The sequence below is a fragment of the Panthera pardus genome, unplaced genomic scaffold (genome assembly GCF_024362965.1).
Source record: "Panthera pardus isolate Hobbes unplaced genomic scaffold, ASM2436296v1 HiC_scaffold_2, whole genome shotgun sequence".
Taxonomy (NCBI): Eukaryota; Metazoa; Chordata; class Mammalia; order Carnivora; family Felidae; genus Panthera; species Panthera pardus.
Window position 1 is genome coordinate 114,539,143 of NW_026526765.1, and position 14,666 is coordinate 114,553,808.

General features: G+C 40.2%; 1 protein-coding gene and 1 pseudogene across 3 annotated transcripts in view; both read left to right on the forward strand.

Moving 5' to 3' along the window:
- The first annotated feature begins 2,144 nt into the window (after positions 1-2,144).
- On the forward strand, positions 2,145-3,802 carry LOC109246342 (tubulin alpha-1A chain-like; annotated as a pseudogene).
- A 746-nt stretch (positions 3,803-4,548) lies between these two features.
- IL6ST (interleukin 6 cytokine family signal transducer) overlaps positions 4,549-14,666 on the forward strand; it is a 55,602-nt gene continuing 45,484 nt past the window's right edge. For all 3 annotated transcript variants that reach the window (XM_019414276.2, XM_019414277.2, XM_019414280.2), the window contains exon 1: positions 4,549-4,779. The gene's annotated coding sequence lies outside the window, so the exon portion shown is untranslated. The remainder of the gene's footprint in view (positions 4,780-14,666) is intronic.

Genomic DNA, 14,666 nt, shown 5'->3' on the forward strand with positions numbered 1-14,666 from the left:
ATGCTAATAATGAAAAACATTAAACTAGGGGACTGAAATTGGTAAGAGTAGGACCCAGAACACAGGAGGAGGAAACCTTTTAAAGGAATAAGGCAGTGGGAAAAGAAGAAAAGGACATACAGTTGCCTCCTAAATTGGGGAAAAGATAAGATTGCTCACAAACGATGGTATTGGTTTTTCCCAGGGAATAATGAAATAAGATTCCGTGCTAGGAATAAATGTCAGGGTGGGGCTGGTAGTTCAAGCACAAGGGATAGTTAGGAAATAGCATTGATAAGGTAAATATGGCTGAAGGTCAAGGGGATTGAAGATACTAGTAAGAATGCAGTTAAGAAAGTTGCTAAAAGGGTTCCCACAGTTTAGTGAGATAAAGTTAAGGTAGGAAATAACTAATAAACTTTGAGAACCAAGACTAGAGGTCATGCTGAGGACAAATCACAGAGTAAGTGGGAGTGAGGGAGTAAGAGAGGTCCAAGAGTAGGTGGCTGTGGGTAGAAAGAAACTTAACAATTGAAAATTTTGCAGGTGGAGTAATTTCATCTGATGACTGGATTCAAGGAGTGGCTACATCTGTGGGTTTCTGATAGAGTGAAGTTGAAGATGATTGGAACAGAGAAAGATGAGAAATTGTGAGGTCAGGGTGCTAACTGAGTCATTATCATGTTTGCTGAAATCATTAGGCTGGGGCAGGACATGGGGATAGTTCCAAGGCTGACACAGAGTTTCGGAAACACAGTTGGGCACAGGCAAGGAAGTAAATGGCTATCTTGATGAGGGCCAACTGTATGCAAATAGCAAGCAGGCAAAATTTCTCTCAGACATATATAACCTTTGTCACATAGCATTTTTTCCTAGCTTTGTTCACCTACTCTCAAGTCACCTCATTGTCCTCGTGTTGCTCTCTCACTGTACACTTCCCAACTCTCCACTTTTGATACATGTGAAATCCCACATGATCCTAAGGTATACTTGGAAAGTTCTTGATTGATATGTCATTTTATCCCACTTATTATTGAATTTTTACAGGGCTTTCTCATGACAAATCCTTAATGTAAAAGTGGTCATTTTGGGCCACTACCCTAAAGAGATGTTTGCCAAGTCCTAGAATTCCAGCCAAGGCAGAAGGGCTCTTCCTGTTCTGAAAAATATTTCTCCAATATTGATTCATTCTTTTAGCCCAGGAGTTTATCCCCACAAAATGTGAGTTTCTTAGAGGTTAGGGCTGGACTAAGGCAGTACAGAGATACCCACAAAGGGACTAACTCAGTCTTTTGCTTTTTTGACCAGTGCACAAGGCAGACTAGTGTGATGTGAGATACTTATTCCTTCTGACTTTATTCCCTGTGCCAGAGAAATATCATTTTCAATATATGCTGTGATGTGAAAGATTTAGGAAGCATTGACATAACAGACATTTAATGACTATAAATTTATTTAGCACCTACTATATACAAAGCACCTCATCTATTTTAACTCATTTAACCTCTACAGCAACCCTATTAGGTTGGTACCCTTATTCTCATTTTGCAGATAAAGAAACCAAGATGACCTGCCAAAGGTTACAGACATGGTAAGGGACAGCACCAGGATGCAACCTCAGGTCATCTGGAAGCAGAAGGTACACTTAACCACTACACATTGCCTCTAAATAAATGTTTGCTAGATCTAAATAAAAATTTTAACTTAACTAGATGTTATATGTTTATTTTAAACACCCCTATAAATGGCAGAACTAGAATACAATCCAGCCACACTCTGTAAATTAGCCACGGGATGATGAGGAGCAGCAAGCTGAACACACTGAAGCCTTGTCTCTATGTCAGAGCGCCATCTCCAAGTTTGCTTGGGACTCCCTTAACACTAGACCTACTTCTCTGTCTTTTAAAAATTATCTGAACAACAAAAAGATCATAGTATATCCTGCGTTTTACTCTGGATCTTCAATGTAATGAAAAACTTTATAATTGTTAATTTATAGGTATATTGTCCTCCTACAGACTGTCATTTTTCTGCAAAAGGCCCTGGCCTCTCGTGTGTTTCTTTACACACACACACACACACACACACACACACACACACAGCTTATCTTTTAAGTTCCTCATCTTGCTTTAGGAAAAAAAAAAAATCTGCAGGTTCTCTTACATCGACTGCCTAAGAGTCGCGCTATAAGAAGCAACAACCTCTCCTCCTCTCCACCATCTGCTCGGCAGCCGCAAAGCAGCAACCATGCGTGAAAGCATCTCTATCCACGCTGGCCAGGCTGGTGTTCAGATCGGCAATGCCTGCTGGGAGCTCTATTGCCTGGAACACGGCTTCCAGCCCGATGGCCAGATGCCAAGTGACAAGACCATTGGGGGAGGAGATGACTCCTTCAGCACCTTCTTCAGTGAGACGGGTGCTGGCAAGCATGTGCCCAGGGCAGTGTTTGTAGACCTGGAACCCACAGTCATTGATGAAGTTCGCACTGGCACCTACCGCCAGCTCTTCCATCCTGAGCAGCTCATCACAGGCAAGGAAGATGCTGCCAATAACTATGCCTGAGGGCACTACACCATTGGCAAGGAGATCATTGACCTTGTCTTGGACTGAATTCAAAACTGGCTGACCAGTGCATGGGTCTTCAGGGCTTCTTGTTTTTCCACAGCTTTGGAGGGGGAACTGGTTCCGGGTTCACCTCCCTGCTGATGGAACGTTTCTTTGTCGATTATGGCAAGAAGTCCAAGCTGGAGTTCTCTTTACCCAGCTCCCCAGGTTTCCACTGCTGTAGTTGAGCCCTACAACTCCATCCTCACTACCCACACCACCCTGGAGCACTCTGATTGTACCTTGATGGTAGACAATGAGGCCATCTATGACATCTGTCATAGAAACCTCAATATTGAACGCCCAACCTACACTAACCTAAATAGGTTGATAGGTCAAATTGTGTCTTCCATCACTGCTTCCCTCAGCTTTGATGGAGCTCTGAATGTTGATTTGACAGAATTCCAGACCAACCTGGTGCCCTATCCCTGCATCCACTTCCCTCTGGCCATGTATGCCCCTGTCATCTCTGCTGAGAAAGCCTACCATGAACAGCTTTCTGTAGCAGAGATCACCAATGCATGCTTTGAGCCAGCCAACCAGATGGTGAAATGTGACCCTTGCCATGGTAAATGCATGGCTTGCTGCCTGTTGTACTGTGGTGATATGGTTCCCAAAGATGTCAGTGCTGCCATTGCCACCATCAAGACCAAGGGTACCATCCAGTTTGTGGACTGGTGTCCCACTGGCTTCAAAGTTAGTATTAATTACCAGCATCCCACTGTGGTACCTGGTGGAGACCTGGCCAAAGTACAGCGAGCTGTGTGCATGCTGAGCAACACCACAGCCATTGCTGAGGCCTGGGCTCGCCTGGACCACAAGTTTGACCTGATGTATGCCAAGCGTGCCTTTTTTCACTGCTATGTGGGTGAGGGCATGCAGGAAAAGAAAGTTTTCTGAGGCCCATGAGGACATGGCTGCCCTTGAGGATTATGAGGAGGTTGGTGTGGATTCTGTTGAAGGAGATGGTGAAGAGGAAGGAGAGGAAAACTAAAGTTAAAAATGTCACAAAGGTACTGCTTTTACAGGGAAGCTTATTCTGTTTTGAATACTGAAAAGTTGTGCTCTGATCAGTTACTTTGTATGTAACAGTGTATACTCTCATATACAATTACTGACATATGCTTTAAAACACAACTCTTTGTTATAGATCCAGGCTGTCCATTTCTCTGATGGGTTTGAATAAAGTATTCCCTGTCTTAAATGAAAAAAAAAAAAAAAAAAAAAAAAAAAATCACGGTGAGCCTGAAGGCCCATTTCCCAGGCGGGGGAGGAATGTAATGAAATTAGTTTTTGCTAGGTATTTTTATCACAGATTAGGAGGTGCAAACCGCAAAGAAAAACTAGTTTCTTGGTGTGTCACCAGCTCTGGGGTTCACTGATCAATCACAACCAACTCATTTAGTAAGTTAAAAATATATATCGTGGCAAGGTTCGTTTGTGTAAGAGTTGGACCAAGGCCGGCGCCCCCACGATCTGCGGTAATCTGGGGTCCAGTCACGACCATCGGACTCTTCATTTTCCCCGGGGAGTTCCCACACCTCCTCTGTCCCTAAGGGTGGCCGGCGGTCCCTCGCGGCACAGAGTCCCTCAGGGAAGGCTGAGAAGGAAGGCCGAAGAAACCGCGGCTAGAAGGGATGGCGGCAGGCATAAAAAGCACCCGGGCTTCAGTTCACGACCCCGTTATTCCACGGAAAAATGGAACATTCCGCTCTTTCCGCCCGCAGAGGGGAGGTGGGGGGGAACCCTTCGATCTGGTCTAGGAGAGGCGACGCGGGCGCAGCCACCGGAATCCCGGACGCCGGGAGCCTCGTTACGGGAATCGCAGCTGCCTGGTGTCCCGCCCCTTTGCCGTCGGGCTGCAGCCGACCCAATGCCCGGGCGCGCAGGGTCTCTCTGGGGCCAATCAGCATACAGTCGCTAAGTCCGGAGGCGGGGCGCGGCGAGGGCGCTGCGGGGCGGGGTCAGGGGGCGCAGCGCCCCGCCGTGGGAGGAGGGCCGCGTGCCGCGTCTGCGGGAAGGAGCCGGGAGCGAGCCGGAGCCGAGGCGAGGAACCGAGAGGCCCGTGGAGCCGCGCGGGGAACGCCCGGGCGTAGCTGAGCCGGAGGCCGCGGCTGCGCGGCCCACGGGCCCGGCCTGGCACCGAGGTAGTCGTGCGCTGTACAGAAGCGGAGGAGCGAGGCGCCGGGGCCTGAGGTGAGGAGGTTCCGTGACCAAGTGAAGGGCCGTGTAGCGGGAGGGTGAGGGCTATAGGTCCGGGCGTTCGGGCCCGGAGACCTGGCACTGGAGAGGGCCACCCTCCCTCGCGAGAGGGGCGCCCCAACAGCGCGCGAGCCCTAAATTTGTTAATCCCAGTCTGGAAATCCCCACATTCCTGGTTCCTTTCCCTATTCGCACACCTCCGAATTTGATCTCTACAACTTTGTCACCTACATTTCTCAACCCTAAGCGCATACCTTACCTCCAGCGCGCGGACACACACACACGTACCCTTCTCAGGCCCTCGCCCCCAAATCCCCACTTTTTGCCCCTTTAATTCCTCTAGCCCCGCATTTGACTCTTCATTTTCTACCTGGAGGTTAATTTCTCTTCCCCAAAGCCGTCTTTTCATCCTGAAATTGTAATGTTTCAACACTGTTGGAAGTTCATCTTAAAACATTTTAAACTGACGTCTTTATTCTTTTTATCTCTAACGTGTACCGGTTCTAACGAATCCCACCTAACGCTGTATCTGAAAAAGCACCAAATTCATCTTTAAAATTTCACCCCTCCTCACCAAGCTTAAAGGTTATTCCACGCAGCAAGGTTCTGTTTTTTAGGAGATGGACAGCATTTTATTCATAACTATTTTTTCTTTGAAAAAAATATCAGGTTAGAAGTAAGACTTGCCACTTTTGTTCTTTTTACCTTAAGAAAGGACACCCATTTCGGTTTAATCTGTGTAGTTGGTATGGGTTCATTTCACCGATTACACTGCTTTAAAATAAGTAGTGATTAGAATGCCAGGGTGACTCTTCTAAAAGATTGAAGCCTTTGGTTAAGTCAGTGCTGTAAACAAACCCTTTAGACTGTGTGAGTGCCAGCTTCAAGTTGGACAACTCTTAATTTGAAATTCCTGACTCAGATCATCATATGAGCTGTTCGCCATTATCTTAATTTCTTAAATTCATGATAATTCCCATTTGGAAGTATTTTTGGACTGTAAATGGAATTTTACATTTATAGAACCAACTTGATATTAAGTTAAATCATGCTTTCCAGCTGTTTTTTTTGGGGGGGGGGATAATTTTGAACACTTGTTTTTAATCACAAGTGGAAGAAAAAAATTACAGGATGGAGAAAGTGTGAGAAAAGGAGAATAAGTTTTGTAGTGGAATTTTTCGCTCTTTGCATGTCTGTATAATTGACAATATTATGCACGTTTAATTTTCTCAGAGGTAATTTAGAATATTACAGTACTGCCGCCAGCTAACTTAAGATATTTTCTTATGTAATGAAAAATGTGTACAGTGTTCTCATTTTTATTTACGAGTTGCAGTGTTTTCACATTATTTCAACATTTTCCTAAGGGAATTTGCAGTGGAGTTAAATGTTAGGGCAATTTTGATTATTGTATACCTATGAAGGAGATGTTGCAGTACCCATTTTATAAAGAAGGAAACTGAGGCTCAGGGTCCGTTGAAACCTAGATCTATGTAATTGCACGTCCTGTACTTGCTGTTGGTCATTTTGTCATGCTGACACATTTCTCATGGAGGGTCCACTACTACAGTTTGAGAACTTTGGACTCCCCCATAACTGTTCTACAGAGAGGGTTTCCCATCCTCCCCCACCCCCCGCCAAAAAAACTTATTTGAGTGCTTCTTATTTTAACAGGAGTCAGGATTCCCTGTCCCTAATACAGCTTGGCTCCTAGAGAAATGTGTGGAATGTTCTCATAGCCTTCTCCATTTCTTTGATTGTAAAGGCAGTATGATCAGAGTTGAAGTTTCTAGTCTATTTATTATTTTACACAACAAATACTAAACACAACTGGCTCCAGGAATTCACAAAGATGCAGGAAATATTGTCAGAACATTGATAGAGTTTACAGAAATTGAGCTGACAAATAAATGCATGAAAAATTGCAAGGGTTCAAGGCAGTTTTAATTAGATGCAGGATGATACAGAAAATGCTGTAGATATATAAATCCAGGATTATTTAAGGTTTGGAATGATCACAAAAGACTGAGCAGAGGTCAGACTTGAAAACTTTGTAAAGTTTGGATAAGGAGAAAAATGAAGGAAACCCATTCCAAATAGAGGTCTGTGTAGAAAGGGTCAGAAATAACCAAGCTATATTATATCCAGCACATATGTAATGCTTACTTTATGCCAGTCACTTTTCTGAGCTCTTTGCCCATATTAATTCTTTTATTCCTTATAACCTTGGGAGGTAAATGTTATTATCTTCCTTTTACAAGGAGAGCAGCTAAAGCAAAGAGAGGTTAATTTGTCTAATGCCACAGAGTTAATAAGAGGTAGATCCAAAATTCATACCTAGACAGCCTGGCTTCAGAATCTGAGCTCTTAACTGTGATGCGTATACTGTCTCTTCATGTAGTATACTTGAATGTCAGTGACTAGAATAATATGACCATACCAGAAAGTCTTTTAAAACCCACTCTTAATTGTCCTCTATGTGCCTCAAAGTATCTTAGATTCTGAGAATATCAAGGCATACGAAGTACAGTGTTACTAGTCCTGTTACCGAACGGTACTCGAGTGCATTGGGAACAAAGATGTTTGTGGGAGTGGGGGGAAATTCCACAGGAGAGATGATGTTTCATCTGAGTTATACACAGTACAAAGCAGAGTCTGGAAAAGACATTCTAGAGACAGGGAATAGGATATGTAGATGTAAAAACTCTGAAATAACTGTGTTAGAGAAAGTCTAGTAGTTTGCAGTGGCTTGAACTTAGTGGCTAGGAGTGGCTAGTCGGGAGTGATAAAATGTAGATCAGATTGTGAATGGCAAGATGAGGTCAAGTAAAATGAAAGCTTCATTAGATTGTTTGCTCTTCTCTTTAGGTCTATCATGGTGGGATAGCTTGAGGAAAGTCTGAGTAGAGGGGGTTTTTAGAAGAGACTTTACTATTTATTTATTTATTCTTTAATCTCTACATCCAACGTGGAGTTTGAACTCACAACCCCTAGATCAAGAGTCACATGCTCTATGGCTGAGTCAGCCAGGCCTCTCCAGAATAGATTTTAAATATTGGAGAAGATAAGTGAGACAGGCACATGAAGCCAAATTTTTAGACTCTTAAATAGCTAAAATATTTGGCATTAATATTCACCATTTAAGTTTCCTCTTTTAAGGAAAAGAATGACAAGTTTAAAGTAATGTCATAAATAGATTCATCCACCTATAATGTCAGAATGATTTGGAGGATGGAAAGAGACTGGAAGCAGGAAGGCAGTGATAAGTACTAAGATGGTCAGTGCCTAGATTACATGGGTCATGGTAGTGGGTAGAAAAGAAGAGACAAATGAGAAAGACATCATGAAAGAAGACTGGACAAGCTAGAATTTAATAGATAAGGGACAACAATGGACCCCATTGACTTAGGCAGTTCAAGGAGGGTGGTCTTAGATGGGGTAAAAAGATGAGTACTGTGACTTTTGTAAAAAGCGGGTGCATTTATGTATGTGTGTATATATGTATACAATATGTGTGTATTGTTTTTAGACCTTTCTATTTGAGTCAGAAGCAGAATATCCAAGACAGTGATATATAACTGGAATCAAAAGAAAGTTTCCAGCCAGAATTCTTGAAATTACTTTGTTTGAAGATGATAGTTCAAGTCATGTATCTTCAAAGAAGTTAGTATTTTTTAAAAATAATAGATCCTAGGTCTGCCTGGGTGGCTCAGTCAGTTCAGTGACTGTGTCTCGATTTCCCCTCAGGTCATGATCTCATAGTTCATGGGTTCAAGGCCTGCGTTGGGGCACTGACAGGGCGGGACCCCTGTTTGGGATTCTCTCTCCCTCTCTGCCCCCCCACAAATAGATAAATAAACTTAAAAAATAAGTAGTAGATCCTAAATAGTCTTGGCTCCATTCATAGCCAGGAGATAAAACCTAGCAGAGAATTCAATGAAGGAGACAGTAAAATAGACAAAGGAAAGATTTCAACAACATAATATTGTTACATAGAAACCAGGAGATAAAAGAAATTCAGGAAGCAAAGATAGTCAACAATATGGAATGTTTCAGAAACACTTTTGGTATTGTCACAATGGTTATAGTCTCTTTTATTCTGTCTGACTAGTATATCTTAATGAGATTTAATGAGAAGTTAGCTACTTGATCATGACTTAAGAGAGCTTCATCTGTTGAAATGTGCCTATAGTATAGATTATCATTTCAAAGCTGTGTATGTGAACATACCCAGAGCAGGAGCTTTATTCCTTTCAGCACAATAAATCTGTTGTCCAGTTAAAATTTGGGTGTTCTACCTCCAAATTTTCATTTTCTGTTTACTCAGTTTCATCCTCTGCTTTGAGGTAGATTTGTATATTTACTTCTGCAGAGTGCATTTCATATAGGTTGTCTGCACAATCTGTTTTTTGTTGGATGTTCTCTAGTATATATTCCCTCACCTCTATTTCCTAACACAAAGTAAACTCATCACAGCTATGTTTCAGATAGTACAGCTCTGGTTTGTACACTGGCATGTGCTGGAATTTTGCCATTGATAATCCTCATTTGACATTTAGAGTCAAAGATGACATAGCTAATGTGTATACTGTTTTCTCTGTTTAGAAAAACCTTTACTCATATTTCATATTTGGGCCTTCCTGGGCCCTTTCTGAATTGAGTTCTTCTATATGCTTCTGTAGCATTGGGTGCATAGTCTACCCTGTAAACTTTGAACTTCTTAAGAGAAGGTTGTTTATGTGTCTTCAGCTATTATTTGTTAAGTTTTATTTCTTAGTTTGTAGTGAGAGCATGGATGGTTGTCACAATACTCTTTAGGCCTTTTCATATGTCTAAAACAGTGGTAATTTGTAAGAGGCCTTCTTCTCTAAGGTCGTAAACATACTCTGTATTTTCTTCCAATACTCTTAAATTTTGCTTTTGCATTTGGATCCGTAATCAATTTGGAGTGTATGTATCTGTGATGAAGCAGAGCTCTTTATCTTTTTGCTTGTGGAGCCAGCTGTCCCAATACTATTTATTAAATAGTCCTTTATTTCCCCAGTGATAAGAGATGCTTTTTTTTTTTAATCAGATAATTAAATTCTTAAATGTACATGGGTTATTTCTGGATTTTTTGTTTTGTACCATTGGTAGAATTATTCATATGCCAATGCCATGTTTTGATTACTATAACAAAGTATGTCTTAACAGATGATACAGCAATATTCTGTTTATTTTTCCTTTTGAAAGTAGGTTTTTGGCTATTATCTAATATTTCATATGAAATTTTAAATTGGTTTGTAAATTTTTGTAATAAACCACTTTGCAATTTGGATTAAAATTGTATTGCATTAATATGTTAATTTGTGAAGAACTAATGTCTCTATTATATATATTTTGTTTTTCATTCCATGATATTTAAGTCTTCCTAATGAGCTGTTTAGTAAGCTTTTATACTTTTCTGTATAAAGTTATTACATAGTTGGTTTTTTTTTACATAGTTCTGATTAGATTTTTTTTCTTAGATATATTATAGTTTTTGATGGTGTTGTGAATAGGATTTTTTCTTTTACATTTCTAATTGGTTATTAGTGATGTATAGGAGAGCTGTCTATGTTTTTTGATGATCTTTTGTTTATTAAACTCTCAGTAGTTGTGGTAGTTTGTCATTTGATTCTCATTCTTTTTCTTAATAGATGGTATTTATACGTTTTTCTTTTTCCATTTTTATATCATATTTATTTGTTCTATTTTTAGTTAAGCCCTCTAGAACAGTATTGAATAAGTGATGACTCCAAGCATCTTGTTTGAATTCTGACTTTGACAGGAATGCATCTAATTTTTTTTTAATTTTATTTAATTTGAGAGCATGTGAGGGGCAGAGAGAGAGAGAGAATCCCAAGAAGCCTCCCTTATGGGAGCACAGAGCCAATGCATAGCTCAATCTCATGAACCCTGAGATCATGACCTGAGAGGAAATCAGGAGTCGGATGCTTAACCACGTGAGCCATCCAGGCAGCCCTCTAATTCTTATTTTTAAATATGATGTTTATTGTAGGCTTCTGATAAAGTACTGTGCTACCACAGATGACCATTTATTGAGTACATACTTGTCAGCCAGGTAAGTTTTAAGCACTTCACATTTATTGACTTGCTTAGTCTTCCCAAAAGTCCTAGGTAGTATGTGGGTAGGTGGTAGTGTTATCCTTATTTTACAGGTAAGGAAAATGAAAGTGAGGGATATCAAATAACTTGGCTAAGATGTTATACAAAATTAAGGAGCTGGAATTTGAACATAGGCAGTCTGATTCCAGAACCCATCCTCTTCTTTATTATACTTCATCAAGTGGATGGTCTCTTTCAGTCGTAGTTTTCTGACACTTTGTTGTTATTTTTAAATTTTAAGTGAAGCTTTTGAATATTATCAGATGCTTTTCAAGCATCTATTGGAATGATTATATAGTTTTCTTCTTTTAATAAATATGATGGATAGCAATGTTATCTTTTTGCATATTGGACTATACTTATATTTTTAGGCTAAATACTTGTTAGTATTTATGGTTTTTGTTTTGTTTTGTGTTCATGTACATTGCTAGAATAAACTTGCAATGCTTTAATTAGGATTTTTCACACCAGTACTCATCATAGTTTGATAATAGTTTTATCATGTAATCCTTGTTTGATTTGTTATCCAAGTGACTGTGCACCTTGGACTCATGGCCAAAGTAGGATAATAAGGATAAGATTTACCCTCCTGCCTGAAACAGCCATAGAATAGGAAAAACACATGAAGCATTGATAAGACACTTGACACTGGATAATCAAAGGCAGTGATCTTGATAGATTGGAAACAAATAAGATGAACCCTATGACTGCACTATCCTAGTACGTTGAGAAACTTTCCAGGCCATGGCATAGGTAGGAATGCAGGGTAAGTCCCATGGATGTGGATTCTCTTGGATTTCCAGAAATGGCCTGGAATAACAAAGGTGCTAGAGTTGACAGAACAGAATACTAGAGAACTCTTGAAAGCTTCAGATGTCCCATTCAGCTGTTCAGCTGAGTACTGACCAGTGCATGCATGTAAAGAAACATGTCAGGGAAAGAACCTCCTGGAGACGGTAAAGATAACAGCGTTGATCCTTCCATAGAGTCAGGAATGGTACCTGTCCTCACCAGCCAGGTTGGAAACCAACCCTAATTCCTGGGACATTGGAGAGTACACGGAAGGATCCTGCCTCAGTAGTAGGGAATAAATTGCCCTAGAATAAGCACTGCTCCCGTCCTACCCAGTGTATTTTTTTTTAATTTTTATTTAAATTCCAGTTAGTTAAAATACAGTATGGTATTACTTTCAGGTGTACAATATAGTGATTCAACACTTGCATACAACACCTGGAAGTCATCACAGGTACACTTCTTAATCCCCATTTTCACCTGTCTCCACACCTACCTCCCTTCTAATAATTGTCAGTTTATTAGCTAGAGTCTATTTCTTGGTTTACCTCTCTTTTTCTCCCCTTTTCTCATTTGTTTTCTTTCTTAAATTCCACATGAGTGAAATCACACAGTATTTGTCTTTCTCTGACTGACTTAATCTTGCTTAGCATAATACTCTCTAGCTCCATCCATGCTGTTGCAAATGGCAAGATTTCATTCTTTTTGATGGCTGAGTAATATTCTGATGTGTATATATATACCACATCTTCTTTATTCATCAGTTAGTGGATCCTTAAGCTATTTCATAATTTGGGTATTATAGATAATGCTGCTATAAACATTGGGGTGCATGTATTCCTTTGTGTTAATCTTTTTTTTTTAATTGTTTGGGTAAATACGTAGATACCCATGCATCTTAAAAGCAAGATGTGAAAGGACCAAACTGTTTCCAAGTAACTTAACTGTGTCATGGAACAAAGCTCAAAAGTATAGAAGTACAGGGGCTACCTGGGTGGCTCAGTCGGTTAAGCATCTGACTTCTGCTCAGGTCATGATCTTACAGTTCATTGGTTCGAGCCCCACCTTGAGTTCTGTGCTGACAGCTCAGAACCTGGGGCCTGCTTTGGATTCTGTGTCTCCCTCTCTTTGTCCACCCCACCTCTGGCTTGTGCTCATTCTCTGTCTCTCTCAAAAAATAAATAAACATTAAAAAATTTTTTTCTAGGGGCACCAGGGTGGCTCAGTCAGTTTATCATCCGACTTCGGCTCAGGTCATGATCTCGCGGTCTGTGAGTTCGAGCCCTGTGTTGGGCTCTGTGCTGACAGCTCAGAGCCTGGAGCCTGCTTCGGATTCTCTGTCTCCCTCTCTCTCTGCCCCTTTCCCGCTCATGCTCTGTCTCTCTCTCTGTCAAAAATAAATAAATGTTAAAAAAATTTTTTTTCTAAACACTGTAGAAATACAAAAAAATCCAATAGCAAATAAGGTGAAATTCAGTGGCATACAGTCAAAAATTATCAGGCATGCCAAGAAGCATGAAAGTACATTATATAATAAGAAAAATTAAAGCTCACCCAGGGCCAACACAGATAAAATTACCAAAGAAATTAGAATAATTATATGACTATGTTCTGTATGTTTAAAAATCTAAGTATGGTTATAGAAAATATGAAAAAGACCCTATTGAACTTCTAGAGATGACAAATAACATTGTGTAAGATGGAAAATACATAAGTTAGGATTAATGGCAGACTGGACATTGCAGAGGAAGAAATTAGTAAACTTAAAGACATAGCGGTAGAAATTATAAAACCTAGAAAGAAAGAAAAAAATGGACTTACAGCTCACATCACTGAGCTGTGGGACTACTTCAAGCATCCTGATAATACATGTTATTAGAATCCTTAAGGATGGGGGCGCCTGGGTGGCTTGATTGGTTGGGCGTACAACTTCAGCTCAGGTAATGATCTAGTGTTTTGTGGGTTCCATCCCTGTGTCAGGCTCTGTGCTGACAGCTTAGAGCCTGGAGCCTGCTTCAGATTCTGTGTCTCCTTCCTCTCTCTGTCCCTCCCATGCTCATGCCGTCTCTCTCTGTCTCTCAATAATAAATAAAAAACGTTAGAATCCTTAAGGATAGGAGCAGGAGGGTCAGAGATAAATATATTCAAAGAAGTAATGGCCACAATTTTTCTAGATTTGATGAAAACTATAAACCAGCAGATCTAATAAGCTTAGCCAACTCTAAGCATAAGAAACATGATGAAAACTATACCAAGGTATGTTGTAGTCCAGTTGCTCAAAGTTAGTGATAAACTAGTTACAAAAAACTTAGATTCATCCAGAGGAAAATAAGAGACTTCTCATCCAAAAGAAGAAAGACAAGGATGATAGTAGATTTCTCATTAGAAACAGTGCATGCAAGAAGTTAATAGCTACATTTTTAAGTACTGAAAGAAAAAACTATCAATTCAGAATCTATACCCAGTGAAAATACCTATGAAAAATAATAATGCAATGCTTTTTAGATATATAAAGACTTAATCACCAGGAGACCCACACTACAAGTGTGACTACAAGCAGACTCACACTACAAGACCCACTACAAGTGGGGGTCTGCTGCCATATATATAGATAGATAGATAGATAGATAGATAGATATTTTTTTTTTTTTTTTAGTCTTTCAGGCAGAATGAAAGTATCAGATGAAATGTGGACCCAGACAAAGGATGAAAAACTCTGGAAATGGTAGTGATATGGATAAATGTACAAGATTTTTATATTATTTAGTCTTCTCTTACAATAATTATTTTAAAAAATAGTGACAGCATGGTTTATAATATTTGTAAACTACATGTGAAGTTTATAAAATATACAAAAGTAAGTTGTATGGCAAAAATAGTATAAAGATCAAGAGGAGAGAAATGGATGTATGCTGTTTTATACTTTACTGTGCATGAGGTGC